The following is a 16079-nucleotide window of genomic DNA, read 5'->3' on the forward strand; positions in this document are numbered from 1 at the left end:
CCAAGAAAATCCTATGGAGCAGTTTTACTGTGTAACACATGCGGTCACCATGAGTCGAAATTGGACTTGACCACAACGAGTTTGGTTATATATGATTGTATAAAATTCTATACACCAAACGTATATTTAATATTTTTTGATGTTTACCTAGATGTATTTAGACATGTTGGAGGAAGATCTGAAGAAGGGAACTGTACAGGTACTGAACTTGAAATCTTTTCTTACGAGAAATAAGTAAAGAAACTAAGAACTTCCAGACTAGAGAAGCCTGGCTTATATATCATAAATGTCTTAGATACAAAGGGCTGTCCTATAGAAGGGAACATAAACTTAGCCTATATTCATTCATTCATTTATGCATGCATGTACTCATTCATCTAATGAATACACAGAGTCACTGTACCAAAAAGAATAGGCTGACATTCAGCCATTTCAGGAGGTAGCATATTATCAAGAACTGATGATACTGAAGGAAGAAGTTCAAGAAGCACTGAAGGTATTGGCAAAAAACGAGACTCCAGGAATCGACAGAATACCGCTTGAGATGTTTCAACAAATGGATGTAACACTGGAAGCACTCACTCGTCTATGTGAAGAAATTTGTAAGATAGCTAACTGACTGGAAAAGCTCCATATTTGTGTTCATTCCAAAGAAAGGTGATCCAACAGAACGCAGAAATTATAGAACAGTATCATTTATCACACACAAGTAAAATTTTGCTGAAGATCATTCAAAAGCAGTTGCAGCAGTACATCAGCAGAGAATTGCCAGAAATTCAAGCTAGATTCAGAAGAGGACATGGAATGAGGGATATCATTGCTGATGTCAGATGGATCTTGGCTGAAAGCAGAGAATATCACAAAGATGTTTACCTGTGTTTTATTGACTATGCAAAGGCATTCGATTCTAGGGATCATAACAAATTGTGAATAACATTGCAAAGAATACGAATTCCAGAACACTTACTTGCGCTCATGAGGAACCTGTCCTTAGACCAAGAAGGAGTCGTTTGAACAGAACAAGAGGTTATAGGGCGTGGTTTAAAATCAGAAAAGGTATGCATCAGGATTGTATCCTTCATCATATTTATTCAATCTCTGTGCTGAGCAAATAATCTGAGAAGCTGGACTGTATGAAGAAGGACATGCAGGGCATCAGAATTGGAGGAAGACTCGTTAACAACCTGTGAGATGCAGATGACACAACCTTGCTTCTTGAAAGTGAAGAGGACTTGAATCACTTACTGATGAAGATCAAAGACTACAGTCTTCATTAGGGATTACACCTCAACATAAAGAAAACAAAAACCCTCCCAAGTGGACCAATAATCAACATCATGATAAATGGAGAAAATATTGAAGTTGTCAAGGATTTCAGTTTACTTGAATCCACAATCAATGCCCATGGAAGCAGCAGTCAGAAAATGAAAGGACATATTGCATTGCGAAAATCTGCCACAACAGACTTCTTTAAAGTGTTAAAAATCAAAGATGTCACTTTGAGGACTAAGGTGCACCTAATTCGAGCCATGGTATCTTCAATCACCTCATGCCTGTGAAAGATGGACAATGAATAAGGAAGACCAAAGAAGAACTGATACCTTTCAATTGTGGTATTGGAGAAAATAGACTGCCAGAAGAACAAACAAATCTGTCTGAGAAGTACAGTCAGAGTGCTCCTTAGAAGGAAGGGTGGTGAGACTTCGTCTCATGTATTTGGACATGTTATCAGGAGGGGCCGGTCCGTAGAGAAGGACATCATGCTTGGTAAAGTGGAGGGTCAGCAAAAAAGAGGAAGACCATCAATGAGATGAACTGACACAGTGGCTGCAACAGTGAGCTCAAACATAGCAATGATTGCGAGTATGGCGCAGGAATGCATAGTGTTTTGTTCTTTTGTACATAGGGCCGCTATAAGTCAGAACCAACTCGACAGCACCTACCAAAAACAACAACATTCATTCTTCTAGCACACATTTCTTAAGAGTCTATTATGCTTAAGGCCCTGTGTCAGGTGCTAGAGAAAAAAGTGACCAAGAGGACTAAACAGGTGAAGTGTCTTACTCTGGAAGCTATTGGAACCTCTTGAGGGGAGGAAGGAAGATTTCAGTGATTCAGGTGAAACATTTCTAGTGGTCAAGGCTGATCAGAAATGGATGGACCTCCTGGGATGAAGTGAATTCCCTTTTAGGTGGCACAACCCACTGGCGGTAATGGTATTTTAAAAAGTAGATGACAAGATTACTTTGGAATTTTGATATTCCCTATTTCTCATGGTGTACATAAGAAATTTATTATTGAATATACCACGGACTACCAGAATAACGAGCAAATTAGTCTTAGAAGAAGAATATAACCAGGATTGCCTTAGAAACGAGGATGGTGAGACTTTGACTCACTTACTTTGGACATGTCATCAGGGAAGACCAATTGCTAGAGAACAACAAACTGAGAACAGCAACAATAAATAAGAAATAAGTTCTCCAGAAACTAAATCAGTGGATAATGGCGTGGACATAAGGGAAGAACTTATCTTCAGAGTATTAATTCACTTTAAGATGTGAATAGAAGTTAGAGGAAACACTGAAAGAAGATGCGAAAACATACATCTTGTGTGGTGCAGTCTCTCCTCCAGAGGCAGGAGGCCACATCAGATGGCCCCAGCAAGTTTATCTCAGCTTCACTATTGAAATGCTATTATCTGTGGACGGCTGAGGAAATTACTACCTAGAAGGAAGCTTTAGGAAAGAACCGGGAGGCAGATGAGGCAATGAGGACCAGGAACTTAACAACTGAGATGGAGAGCTTGACTGCCTGTATCAAGGACAGCAGTCAGCAAAGACAAGGGTCAGGGCCCATTAGCTTCTGCAGGAGACGAGCAGTGAGACTCTAAAGTGGGGCGTCTCTGTGAGTTTGAGGGACATGAAGAAATGGTGGTGGCAGTTTTCTTTTCAACTTGAAAGACAAGGACAAGGAGCTGTCATGATTAGGGGTATATTGTGGTGAGCTTCATCAAAATGGGGGACAAGGAGGGCACTAATGGGAAAATGAGGAGCAAGAGGGAGGAGATTTGGACACTAGGCTGTAGGAAAGAGGAAAGTAGCAACGAAATGCAGAAGTGAAGGCTTCTCCTGCGTTGGCACATGGAGCCTTGAACAGGCAGGGTGAAGGCGTGGCTGTGATTATGAGACTTGCACTGAGATTTCTGACTTTAAAAAAAAAAAATTGTCATTTGTAATCACACCCCTTGCTTTTCAACTGGATAAAAAACAAAAACAAATCTTGTTGCTCTCAAGTCTGACTCATGGCAACCCCATGCATTATAGAGCAGACCTGCTCCATAGGATTTTTTTGGCTGTAATCTTTATGGATTTTTTTTTTTTTAATCTTTATGGAAGCAGGTTGTCAGGCCTTTCTCCTGTGGCACCATTGGGTGGGGTCGAACTGGCAACCTTTAGCTTAGCAGTTGAGCACTAACTGCTTGTGCTCCTCAGGACCTTTCCACTGAATGTTGTTGTTGGTTGCTGTCAAATTGATTCTGACTCATGGCAATCCCATGTGTGCAGGGTAGAACTGCTTCATAGGATTTTCAAGACTGTGACCTTTTGAAAGCAGATCACCAGGCCTGTCTCCCAAGGTGCCCTTGGGTAGGTTACAACAGCCAACCTTTCAGCTAGTAGTCCAGTGCTTAACCGTTTGTCCCACCCAGAGACTACAGAAAATGATGTTAACAGGTGCTGAAGGACTCTCTCAAAGAATATCACAAAACAAAAATAAAACTAAGAGAATGAAATCCAGACGAAAAAGAGAGAGAGGAAAAAAAAAAAAAGGCCTTACATATATGAGTTAAAGTGCATCCACAAATACATTACATGATCTTGAGATCAAAGACAGGGGAACACATTTTTATCCTTACTTTGTAAATGAGGAAATTGAAACTTAGCACTCTCCTAGATAGCACGCAGAGACAGTATAGGGAAGAGCCAGATTTAAAATGTAGGTTGTCTGACTGCCATTCCCAAATGGCTCGCACTGAATTGCCGCAGCATTTTACCTGTCAAGGAGAGTGGCTGCACTTTGTCACATTCCTTGGCAACTCCTAAGTGCTCCTTTTGTCGGTCTATTCAAATTGATAAATTTAAAGCAGGCTCAATGATGTATTACAAATCAAGGATGTAAGAAAACTAGGTATGGTGCTCTACTTCAGTTTTTTAGAACTGTTAATAGGACCAAAAAATTATAAGTGGCAAGACTGTAATCACTATGTATGTAAAATATAAATACAATCTAGTTGGCTTCTGAGCAACTCTACGCTATGCACAAAGACAGTCACCTCTCCTTTGGTCTGACATCTTAATGGTAGCCTTAGAAATAATTAGGTGGGAAAACCCTGGCAAATCACCTTAGACATTAATGCTTCCGGGGAAAAAGTTTGCTCAAAGAACACATCTTATTCATAAGCATCTGCTACCATCATTTCAGCACATAGACTATAAAACCGATTTCTTTTATTTTTCTTCTGTCCTAGTTCTTTTTAGTCATTTAAAAAAACAAAACAAAACCCTGTTGCCGTCGAGTTGATTCAACTTATATCGACCCAAATCATTAGATAGCTTAATATTTTCTTTGCCCTTAAAACCTGAAACATACATCATCAATAGCTTTAACTTCAAAGAACGTCCGTAAAAAGAGGGCATTGAGCCCTTAGCAAAATACATAAATGTTGATACTTCTAAAGTCAAGTGTAATCATTTGTTTATTTGGCTACATGTCTTTAATTTGTCCCTGTCATTACTTGCTGTCAAAATAGGTTTTGGCTTTAACAGGTAAAAATGAATTCATCTGTCTTCCACCTCTTAGTGAAGACCTCTCTCCGTCACTGTTATCAGAGAATGACATTTCACATCAAGGTGATATTGGCACCTGGTTTTTCTTCATAATTACCTGTTTGTATCAGGACCCTAATTAGTAAATTTGCTAACATTTATTTTCTAATTATGAACTGAGGTCAAGCTGTCATTTGCATTAATTATTTCTCAAAACTAAATTAGCCAGAAAAATCAACGTGTATTCATACGGAATTATCTGACAGTATCACAGGAACCAGGAAGAGAGTAGGCTCTAGAAAAATGTTTACATAAAATGTATAAATCATGAAGATTGAGCTAAATAAACAAAGACATTGAGAAAAATGGTATTTGAAAAAAGAAAAACAAATTGTTTAACTTAAACTTCGATTTTCAAATGCTGAAGTAGGAAGAACGAAGTTCTGCATTTGAGAAACTGTAGACCAGGTTATTAAATGCAGATGCAGCAAAAACAGGTTGGAAGACAACTTATCATGGGCCTCTAGCATGTTCGCACGTCTTGCAGGCAAAAGATTAATCATGCTTTGTTCTGGATTATCTTTCCAAGGATATCTGTATAGTGAACAGCCATAGAAGGCAGAGGTAGTGGCTCCCACTACAGCAAAGGGCAGGCCTACTTACTGTCACTTATAAAATATTCAGGTTCCCTAAGCTTTGGGTTCCTTTCTTATAACCCAGGTGTCCATCTGGTCTCATCTGCATCACCCTGTAGGACTTTGGGACAAGGGGAACTGATGCAATGTGCTGATTCTCATGCTGCTTACTGTGCCACGAGTAATAAGTCCTTTGTCTGTGACTCAGAAGTCTCATGTCTTCTACCAGCATCCATGAGCTCTGGCAGACTAACTTGTTAGCTTGCACATAGAGTAAAACCTCATACTCTTTACAGTTCTTGACAAACCAGTAGTTCAGAAGGATGCAATTTAGCACATACAGTGTTATCCATTAGTCAGAGAGTGTGATAGGCAGAATAATGGTTTGTCAAAGATATCTACATTCTAATCCAGAAATATGTTATGCTACATGTCAAGGCAGAGCTAAGGTTGCACATGGAATTAAGGTTGCTACTCAGCTGATCTTAAGTAATGCTATCCGGGTGGGCCAGATGTAATCACAAGGGTTATTTAAATGTGGAAGAAGGAGGCAGAAAAGGCAGTGGCAGAGCGAGAGATTTGAAGATGCTGGCTTTGAAGACGGAACAAGGGGCTACACACCAAGAAATGGAGAAAACCGCTGGAAGCTCGAACAGGCTAGGAAATAAATTCTTCCCTGAAGCCCCCCAAAAGAGCTTAACCTTACCAACATCTTGATTTTAGCCTCATGAGACCCATTTCTGAAAGTAAAATAAAAAAAGAAAAAAGCCTTGTTTAAGCCACTGGAATTGTGTTAATCTGTTACAACAGCCAAAGAAAACTAATACAGAGAGGAAAGTGTTAAACATTTCTGGCAGAGAAGGTCTTGTTTCCATTCTCATTGCCTGTCTGGTTTATGCTCAACCTTCAGGCCTTGGCTTAAATGTTTTACCTTTTATGAGGATAGTTTCCTGCCGTCTCTTCTGAAGTAGTCCTCTCTTGGTACTCTCTTCATGATATCGTGTTTGCTTTTTGTAGTACTTTCCACTAATTGCATTTAAAATCAAGTTTTGTTGTAATTCTTTGGCATGTTGTAAATATATATACATACAACCACTGGGCCACCAGGGCTGTCCCTCTGTCCCTATCTATCTACCTACCTACCTACCTACCTACCTACCTACCTATCTATCAAGAAGCCCTCGTGGTGCAGTGGTGTTTGGCTGCTAACCAAAAGGTCAGCAGTTCCAATCCACCAGCCACTCCTTAGAAACCCTATGGGGCAGTTCTACTCTGTCCTATAGGGTTTCTATGAGTCTGAATTGACTCAATGGCAACAGGCTTGGTGTATATATATAAAATAAGGTACTCTCGTGGTACAAGAGTTAAACGTTAGGCTGCTAACTGAAATATTGGCAATTTGAACCTATCCAGCTCAGGAGTGGGCAGTGTTTCATTCCGTTGTGCATAGGATCGCTATGAGTCAGAACTGACTCGATGACACCTAACAACAACAGCAGCTCTGCAGAAGAAAGATCTGGTGATCTGTTTCCACAAAGATTACAGCCTAGAAAACCCTATGGGGGCACTTCTTTCTGTCACATGGGGTCACTTTAGGTTGAAAATCAACCCAGTGGCACACAACAATAATATATATATTATATTAACATATAATATTGTTGTTTTTGTTAAGTGTCATTGAGTTGGCTCCGACTCATAGCAACTCTATGTACAACAGAACGAAACACTGCCTGTCCTGAGCCATCCTCACAGTTGTTGCTATGTGTTTCAGCCCATTGTTGCAGCCACTGTGCCAATCCATCTAGTTGAAGGTTTTCCTCTTTTTCACTGACCCTCTACTTTACCAAGCATGATTTCCTTCCCAAGGGCTGGTTCTTTCTGATAACATGTCCAAAGTGTGTGACATGAAGTCTTGCCAGCCTCTCCTCTAAGGAGCATTCTAGCTGTACTTCTTCCAAGACGGATTTGTTCATTCTTGTAGCAGTCCATGGTATATTCAATATTCTTCATCAACACCATGATTATGATTCAAATGGATCAATTCTTTGGTCTTCATTATTCATTGTCCAGCTTTTGCATGCATATTGAAAATAGAATGGCTTCAGTTAGGCACACCTTAGTCCTAAAAGTGACACTTTTGCTTTTTAAAACTTTAAAGAGTTCTTTTGAAGCAGACTTGCCCAATGCAATATGTTATTTGATTTCTTGACTGATGTTTCCCCGGGCATTGATTGTGGGTCCAAGTAAAATGAAATCCTTGACAACTTCAATATTTTCTCTGTTTATCATGATGCTCCTTATTGGTCCAGTTGTGAGGATTTTTGTTTTCTTTATTTTGAGGTGTAATCAATACTGAAAGCTGTAGTCTTTGACCTTCAGTAGTAAGTGCTTCAAGTCCTCTTCACTTTCAGCAAGCAAGGTTGTGTCTTCTGCATATTGCAGATTGTTAATGAGTCTTCCATCAATCCTGATGCCATATAGTCTGGCTTCTCAGATTATTTGTTCAGCATACAGATTGAATAAACCAAACCAAACCAAACCCAGTGCCAATAGGTATGGTGAAAGCATACAACCCTGACATACACCTTTCCTGATTTTAAACAACAGTATCCCCTTGTTCTGTTTGAATGACTGCTGCTTGGTCTAGGTACAAATTCCTCATGAGCACAATTAAGTGTTCTAGAATTTCCATTTTTCACAATATTATCCATGGTTTCTTATAATCCACACAGTTGAAAGCCTTTGCATAGTCAGTAAAACACAGATAAACACCTTTCTGATATTCTCTGCTTTCAGCCAAGATCCACCCAACATCAGCAATGATATCCCTTTTAATTCAAGCTACATGAAACTAGCTTGAATTTTTGGCAGTTCCCTGTCAACTGCTGCAACTGCTTTTGAATTTTCTTCAGCAAAATTTTCCTTACATGTGATGTTAATGGTATTGTTTGGTAATTTCTGCATTCTGTTAGATCAGCTGTCTTTGGAATGGGCAAAACCGTGGATCTCTTCTTATCCATTGGCCAGGTAGCTGTCTTCCAAATTTTTGGCGTAGGCGAGTGAGTGCTTTCAGCATTGCATCGTTTGTTGAAACATCTCAACTGGTATTTTGTCAGTTCCTGCAGCCTTGTTTTTCGTCAGCGTCTTCAGTGCATATTGGACTTCTTCATTCAATACCAACAGTTCTTGATCATATACTACATCCTGAAATATATGTATCAGGTTAAGATTGACAGTTGTCTTTTTCATGAAAGTCTTCCCTTCATTCTAAGACTATAGTCTTCCTACATTTTTATTTTAAAATGTCCTATTAATGAAACTGTTAGAAAACAATACTTCATATTTTTCTTTTTAAAATTTCTTTTCTTGGCTAATAAAATATTGGCAACCTATGCTGATCTCAATTTTAGAAAAAAAGGTACTGATTCATGAAAAAAAATTTCGGAACCACACTTTAGATTTTGTCAGGTGCCATTTCCTGTCACAACACCTTGTTCTTCCCTAACTAGAATACCTGCTACATTTTATTTTTATTGCCTCTTCATTTATGAACTATAATTCTTACAAAGACAGAGAATATGGTTGTTTTTCTTTGCATTTTTCTGAGCCTGTTGCAGTGCCTGGCACAGAACAGGCACACAATAAAAATTTGCCAAATGACATTGTGATGCCTAATTTTATTTTTTCACTTGGGTAGGTTATAGTGCCCAATCGTTGGGTCAAACACTAATCTAGATGTTGCTGTGAAGGTAGTTTATAGATGTCATTAACATTTACAATCAGCTAACTTTAAGTAAAGATTACCCTCAATAATGTGAATGGGTCTCATCTAATCGGTTGAAGGCCTTAAGAGCAAAAACTGAGGTTTCCTGGAGAAGAATGAGCTCTGCCTCAAGATTGTAACAAAGAAATTCTACCTAAGTTTCCAGCCGGCTGCTTGCCCTCGTGGGTTTTGTACTTGCCAGTCCCGCTATGGTGTGAGTCAATTCCTTGAAATGAATCTCTCTTTTCTGTGTCTCTATCTCTGTCTCTCTATTATGTATCTGTCTGTCTGTCTATCTATCATCCATCTATCTATGTAACATCTATCATCTATCTATCTGTCTGTCTATTTATCTATCATCTATCCATCTATATCATATTGAGTTGTGTTTCTCTGGAGAACCCTGACAAATACAATCATTGAAATAGCAAATAAAAATTTCCAAGAGGTTAATATGTGTATGATGACATTATAAGGATTAAAATCATACTCATAATGCAAGAACTTGTAAGGTAAACCTGCAAAACTTATGCACTGAGGCAAAATGGAGCCATTGTTTTGTATATAGCCAAACCAAAAAAAAAAAAAAAAAAACCAAACCCAGTGCCATCGAGTCGATTCCAACTCATAGCGACCCTATAGGACAGACTAGAACTGCCCCATAGAGTTTCCAAGGAGCGCCTGGTGGATTCGAACTGCCGACCTTTTGGTTAGCAGCCCTAGCCCTTAACCACTACGTCACCAGGGTTTCCTTTGTATATAGCATACCCCTAAAATTAATCCTAAAATAGATGACCCCAATGTATATTGATACAGCCACTACTTACACACATTCCTGTGTAACAAGATTCTTTTAGGGCTCAGTAGAAATAAAGACAGTCTCTTCCTATATATCAATATATTTCTAAATGAGTAAAAAGGAATTAGCTAACTGAATCCCTTTTCTCTTTTAACCTTGACCACTGCAAAGCACAGAATACCACTTTGTGCTCATTTGTAATGCCATGGAGCACAGAATAGGATTTCTAATCTATTCTACTTCCTCTTCCTTATCCTACTCTTTCTGCCCTTTCCCTATTCAATTCGCTTTTGGATTTGTGCTCCTTTACCATTACTTTAAGGAGTCCTGATGGTGCAATGGTTAAGTGCTTGGCTGCTAACTGAAAGTTCTGTGGTTGGAAGCCACCCAGCAGCTCCACTGGAGAAAATACCTGGAGAGCTGCTCTCCTAACGATTACAGCCTAGGAAACACTGTGGGGCATTCTACTCCATCCTACAGGGCCGCTATGAGTCAGAATTGACCCGACGGCAGACAAAAGGCAAAAAAACAGCAGTAACAACCCTTATTCTGTTTCTTTTTTGTAGTAAGCTACTGGAAGTCCTTTGGGGGGGGCGGGGGGGAATTAGAACACTAACTAGCTGAATCCCTGAAATATTGAGGCCCCAATACATGATTGTTCACAATTCCCAGGCTTGTCCTACATTCTTTTCTGTATCGGATTTTCTCTGACTTTCTCACATTAAGAACAACATCCAAGGGTCAGTCACCCACTGAGTAGTTTACCTGGTAACTATTTAAATAAATGAATCATAAGTATGTAAAGCCAAATCCCCTTTTGGACATCATACTGTCTATATAATGTTTTAAAGTGGAAAGTAATTTTGAGCTAAGCATAGAGTTGTGATCATTCAGTAAATAACCATAAAGGACACACATGCATTTCCCAGCAGGTGTATGCTAAAATGTGCGAGGTACACTCTCCTTATGAAATGATACTAGGAAAATTAGAATAGTTCTATGCAAATGGTATTTAAAGGGATTTAGATTGATCTATCCCTATCTTTATATCCATTTCTTTTTATCCCTATCTTTATATCCATTTATTCATAAATAGTACAAATAAAAGGAATGTAAGCTTTTCTGCTAGATTGTGGATTAACACAAAGAGTGTGAGGGTTTATGAGGTTTTTTTTCTTTTCTTTTTCTTTTCTTTCTTTTAATATCAAGTCCTGAGGGGGAAATGAGGACAGAAGGTACTTCCTCCAAAAGGGTGTGACAGACAGACCACAAGGCTGAGTCATTGGCCTTCCATACTGCTTTAATCAGAATAACTCCATCTTATCTTTCTGAATTTATTGAGCTGATACTCAGCAATCGTTTGTCAGCATTATTAAAATTTTATGATTTTTCAGTGATTTGGCTATGTTGATAATAAAATATTTTGAATATCGCTCATGGTTCCATATAAGATCTTATTTAAAAAAAGAGCTCTATTGCTAAAATTGCAGTGGTTATAGTCACAATGTGCTTTGAGTCAGATTGGTCTGGGTTTAAACTCTAGTCCTGCTACTTCCTGCTAAGATGATCCTAAGCAAGTTAATTGACTTCCAGAATCTCAGTTTTCTTATCTGTAAAATGGGGCTAATGATAGTGTCCTCTTCTTGTGAGGATAGAAGGAGATGTATTACATAAAGTACTAGCACACACTCAAAAAAAAAAAAAAAAAAAAACCACACACCTACCACCCAATAAATGCTACCTTAAGCACACAAACAACAACAAAGGAAACAAGAGTTAAAACCATACATCTAAGAGTTTAAAAGAAAGTGATATCAGGACAGTCATAGAATGCTATTCCTTTGTTAGCCGGATATGAAAGTAAAGAAAACCTTCTTTCTTTAACCTCTTAGAGATGAACACTACATAAAAAAAATTTTAAAATCTACCCATGTATCTATAAATTTCAGGTAGTTTCTTTTACAGGAATCCTGAAGGCTATTGTTTGTTTCAAAGTACAGCACTAGTTTTCTTCTGATGTCATGGAGGAAAATATCCTTTCTATCAAATCATTACCACTAGTCAGTCGGTTATTGTGTTTGACTGAGCCATTATAGGTAGTCTTTATATTCCCTCTTCTACAGTAAATACGTAGTAGAAGGAATTACATGATTTGCCTTTTTGAAATCATGGCTTATACCACAGATTAATTAAAATGTAACACTGTCAACAAAATTTAACAAGAAAAAATTCATCCAGAATTAATATAGCAATGTTACCATATGCTACCTATAAAGTGTATTATTAATGACTAAAAAAACCAAACCAAACCCAGTGCCGTTGAGTCGATTCCGACTCATAGCGACCCTATAGGACAGAGTAGAACTGCCCCATAGAGTTTCCAAGCAGCGCCCGGTGGATTCAAACTGCTGACCCTTTGTTAGCAGCTGTAGCACTTAACCGCTACGCCAGTTTTTTTCACCAGGGTTTCCGTTATTAATGAATACTCTGGGTGAAATCTACCTTTAGCTAGCTATTAACCTCTACCATATTTATTTTGTCTGTAAGGATCTTCTAGGAGAAATGACACTAGCCTTGGTGTATTAGAAAGAGCATCAAAACCTAAAATGTTACAATCTCACATAATAAACAATTCTTAAATTGCCAAGTGGCCCTTGTAGATTTTACGATCTTCCAATATAACAGAAATAATGCTTTCATTCAAGAACCTCACTACTAATAGCTTTCTGATTTTATAGACTACGAATTTTTTTTTCCTAAACATTATTGCTTAACTATGCTCCCATTTCTTCAAAATATGAACTTGCACTTCATTTTTGAGACATTTACCTCTCATGGCACGAAATGGGCACTCAGGTCAGCACAGGCCCTACTAAAGGATGGTAATTTGGTTCTAATGCAAGTTTATAACTGGACACAAATTAAAAGTAGAAATCATTTCTCCTACTCTGGGGAGAATTTCCACAATTATACAGGGAAAACTTATTTACCTAAAGGAACTTGTCAAACTTTTTTTTTAAATTTAAAATCACTGAGCACTCCTAAGACAAAACCAACAACCCATTAGAAAACTGGGGTGAAATAATTTACACAGAAATGGAAATACACAGAAAAACAAATGCAAGTGGTTCTTGACATAGGAAAAGTTGCTTAACTCACTCATATTAAGACCAATGCAAATTAAAACTATATTCTGATTTTTTAAACTATCGTTTTGCAAAAAGATCCAAAAATTTGATAAGGCACTGATTCAGTGAGAGTGAAGAAAAATAGTTTTTCTCACACATAGCTGAGGACAGTGTAATTTGGAGGTACTTATTAAAATTACAAACGTGCAATCTCTCGGATTCTAGTTCAAGGAATATATTCTGGTGATATGCCTTCATTCATACAAAATATTATTTTATTCATTGCAGTGTTATTTCTAAGAGCAAAACATTGGAAGCAATCCAGATAATCATCAATGGGGCATATGTATTCTTTAATATAGTGGAATATTATGTAATCACAAAAAGGAAGAAATTATAGCAGTTATATATTGATATAGAATTGCCTCTAAGATTTATTTTTAAGTACAAAAAATCAAGTTGCAGGACAAATACTGTATCCTACCATATTGTTTTTATTTACTTAAAGTATAAACAATGGTTGTCCATATAGAGGGAAGTTGGGTGGCTGGAAGATAGGAATGGAAAGGAGACTTTTTAACTTTACTCTATGGGAATGTATTACTGTCTTAGTTTCTTAGTGCTACTATAAGAGAAATAGCACACCTGGGTAGCTTTAATGAACAAAAATTTATTTTCTCAGAGTTTAGGAAGCTAGAAGTCTAAATTCAGGGCACAGGCTCTAGGGGAAGTTTCCTTCCGCTCTGGGAGGAAACCCTTGTCTCAGCTTCTGTAGCATTCTTCTCTTTGGCGATTTCCATGTAGCATCTATCTTTCCCCCATTTGTGCTTAATCTCTTCTTTTTATATCTCAAAAATGAGTAGGTTTAAGATACACCCTAAATTTAAATGGCCTCAAACATAAAAAAAAAAAAAATTCCTGAATGGGATTGCATCCAAAGGTATATATAGGGGTTAGGATTCCAACACAAGTTTTGGGGTAACACAATTCAAGCCTTAACAGTTACCGATTCAAAAAAATGAGTGAAAAAATTTAAATATATAAAACAAAACCAGTGGATGGCACCACACACCTCCTTGTGGTAGCTGTGCTCTGTGTGGGTGAGGTCATGATTCGCCCAAGCATCTGCTGTGCTTGCTGCTGACGCGGGAATGCGCTTCGCAGAGGTCAATAACCTATCACAGGCACCTACACCTCTCTTCATCATCAGCTCAGCCTTTTGAAATCCATATTAATTTTTTTCTCATCCCTCCTTTGACAGCCTAAAAGAACCAGTGGCAGGGTTGGCAACTGTGTGATTCCTTAAATGGACATTTCCACTTATAATATCATGTTCTCTGGATACTCCGTCTCAGGAGAAGTGTGCCTAAATCAATCAGCCCACAAACACTGCTTTAGAATGCACGCTCAGTGTTCCTGCCACTAAAGCTGAGAGACACACACAATAACTCACTTTTAAAGTGTCTGTGAGGACGCCTCTCTGTGGGAGCCAGAAGTGCTGAGCAGGCCCCTTGGTGTCAGCGGGGGCCTCCTGTGTTCTCAGATGACATATGTTCCCAGCGTTAGAGAGCATAATATTTTACTTACTTCTTTTGCTTAAGTGGCTACTTGATTGCTGCTTTCATAACCCATATAAATGGTAGGACATTTGGTTCACTCCTGATCTAAGATTAGTATCAGTGCTGAGCTACTTAAACTAGTTTTGGTATCTTCTTTTTGGGGGGGGGGTTGGGAGGGAGGGAAGGGAGTTGATTCCTGAATGAAGTTGTAAAGTTTATAAAATAATGAAAGAACTAATAGAAAAACCAATTGGTGTAAAGTTATCAGCTTTCAACATTCACACCTTATGAAGGCATCAGAAAGTGTGAATATTGATTGTTTTGTTAATTCTCATTTTTCACCATTCTGCTTGGCATTTCAAAAGCATTTATTTGTTGTGTGTAAAACTTTACATGCCGCCAAATAATTATCGCTCTTATCTCAAAGCCAGTGTTTAAGAAACATCCAAAATAGCGTGTACTAAAGAGCACAAAACAGCACATACACACGGTACAGTAATAAAACCATTGAGAATGCTTATTATTTACCAATATTTTAAGTTAAATTTTTTTTAAAAACTCAAGGTAAGCAAAGGTAATTCGTTTATCAAAAAAGGTGTGCTTACCACTATATGTGTTGGTATGCTTCTTCGTAAGTAATCACAAGCCATTATTCAGTAATATTTCAAATATCAAAAACAAGAGAAAAATCCAATAAATATAAATGAACATGTCAAAGTATACTAACAACCTTGCTGACTAACTTTAATGGTGTATTATAAAAGCAATTTATCTTGGGAGCAGTTTACATAATTCTAATAACCATTACTGCTTTTCTTTTAGTGCTGTACATACGTAACAAAAAAGGATGCAGGAGAGGTACAAGTAACAAAAAGAAGAAAATAATCCTTACACTTTGCTGGGTATGGAAGCCCTTCTTCTCCTCTTCTTTCCTGTTCACACTAGGGCTCACTGATCTTCCCACAAACACTGAGCACAGGTCCATTACATACTGACCTCCAACTTGACTAACCTATTAACCCGTCAAAGTAGGGAGGGGGTAATTTATATCTGCTGCCCCAAGCATCTTTCACCACCATTTTGAATGTGACATTCCCCCAGACTCTCATTCCAATTCTACTCTGTGGCTTCCCTTCCTAAGTCTGTTCTCTCATTGCTGCTCAGTTACTTTTTACACAGTTTCTTCCATTGTAAACAAATCACCCTACACCCTCAACAAGAGACTGAAGAATCTCCCCTCCTTCTTCAACGGAAGCAGCATCTTTCAAGGAGCCATGTCCTCTACAGCCTCTGTCACTTGTAAGTCATTCATTCTTCTAATCCCATGGCAAATCTCTAGATGTAGAATATCTAGATGGCAGAACACCAT

General features: G+C 38.2%; 1 protein-coding gene across 1 annotated transcript in view; it reads right to left on the bottom strand.

Moving 5' to 3' along the window:
- The window catches only part of SPATA16 (spermatogenesis associated 16), a 279707-nt gene that overhangs the window by 239264 nt on the left and 24364 nt on the right, over window positions 1-16079 (bottom strand). The window lies entirely within an intron of this gene.

This window comes from Loxodonta africana, chromosome 23 (assembly GCF_030014295.1).
Source record: "Loxodonta africana isolate mLoxAfr1 chromosome 23, mLoxAfr1.hap2, whole genome shotgun sequence".
In the NCBI taxonomy this organism is placed as follows: domain Eukaryota; kingdom Metazoa; phylum Chordata; class Mammalia; order Proboscidea; family Elephantidae; genus Loxodonta; species Loxodonta africana.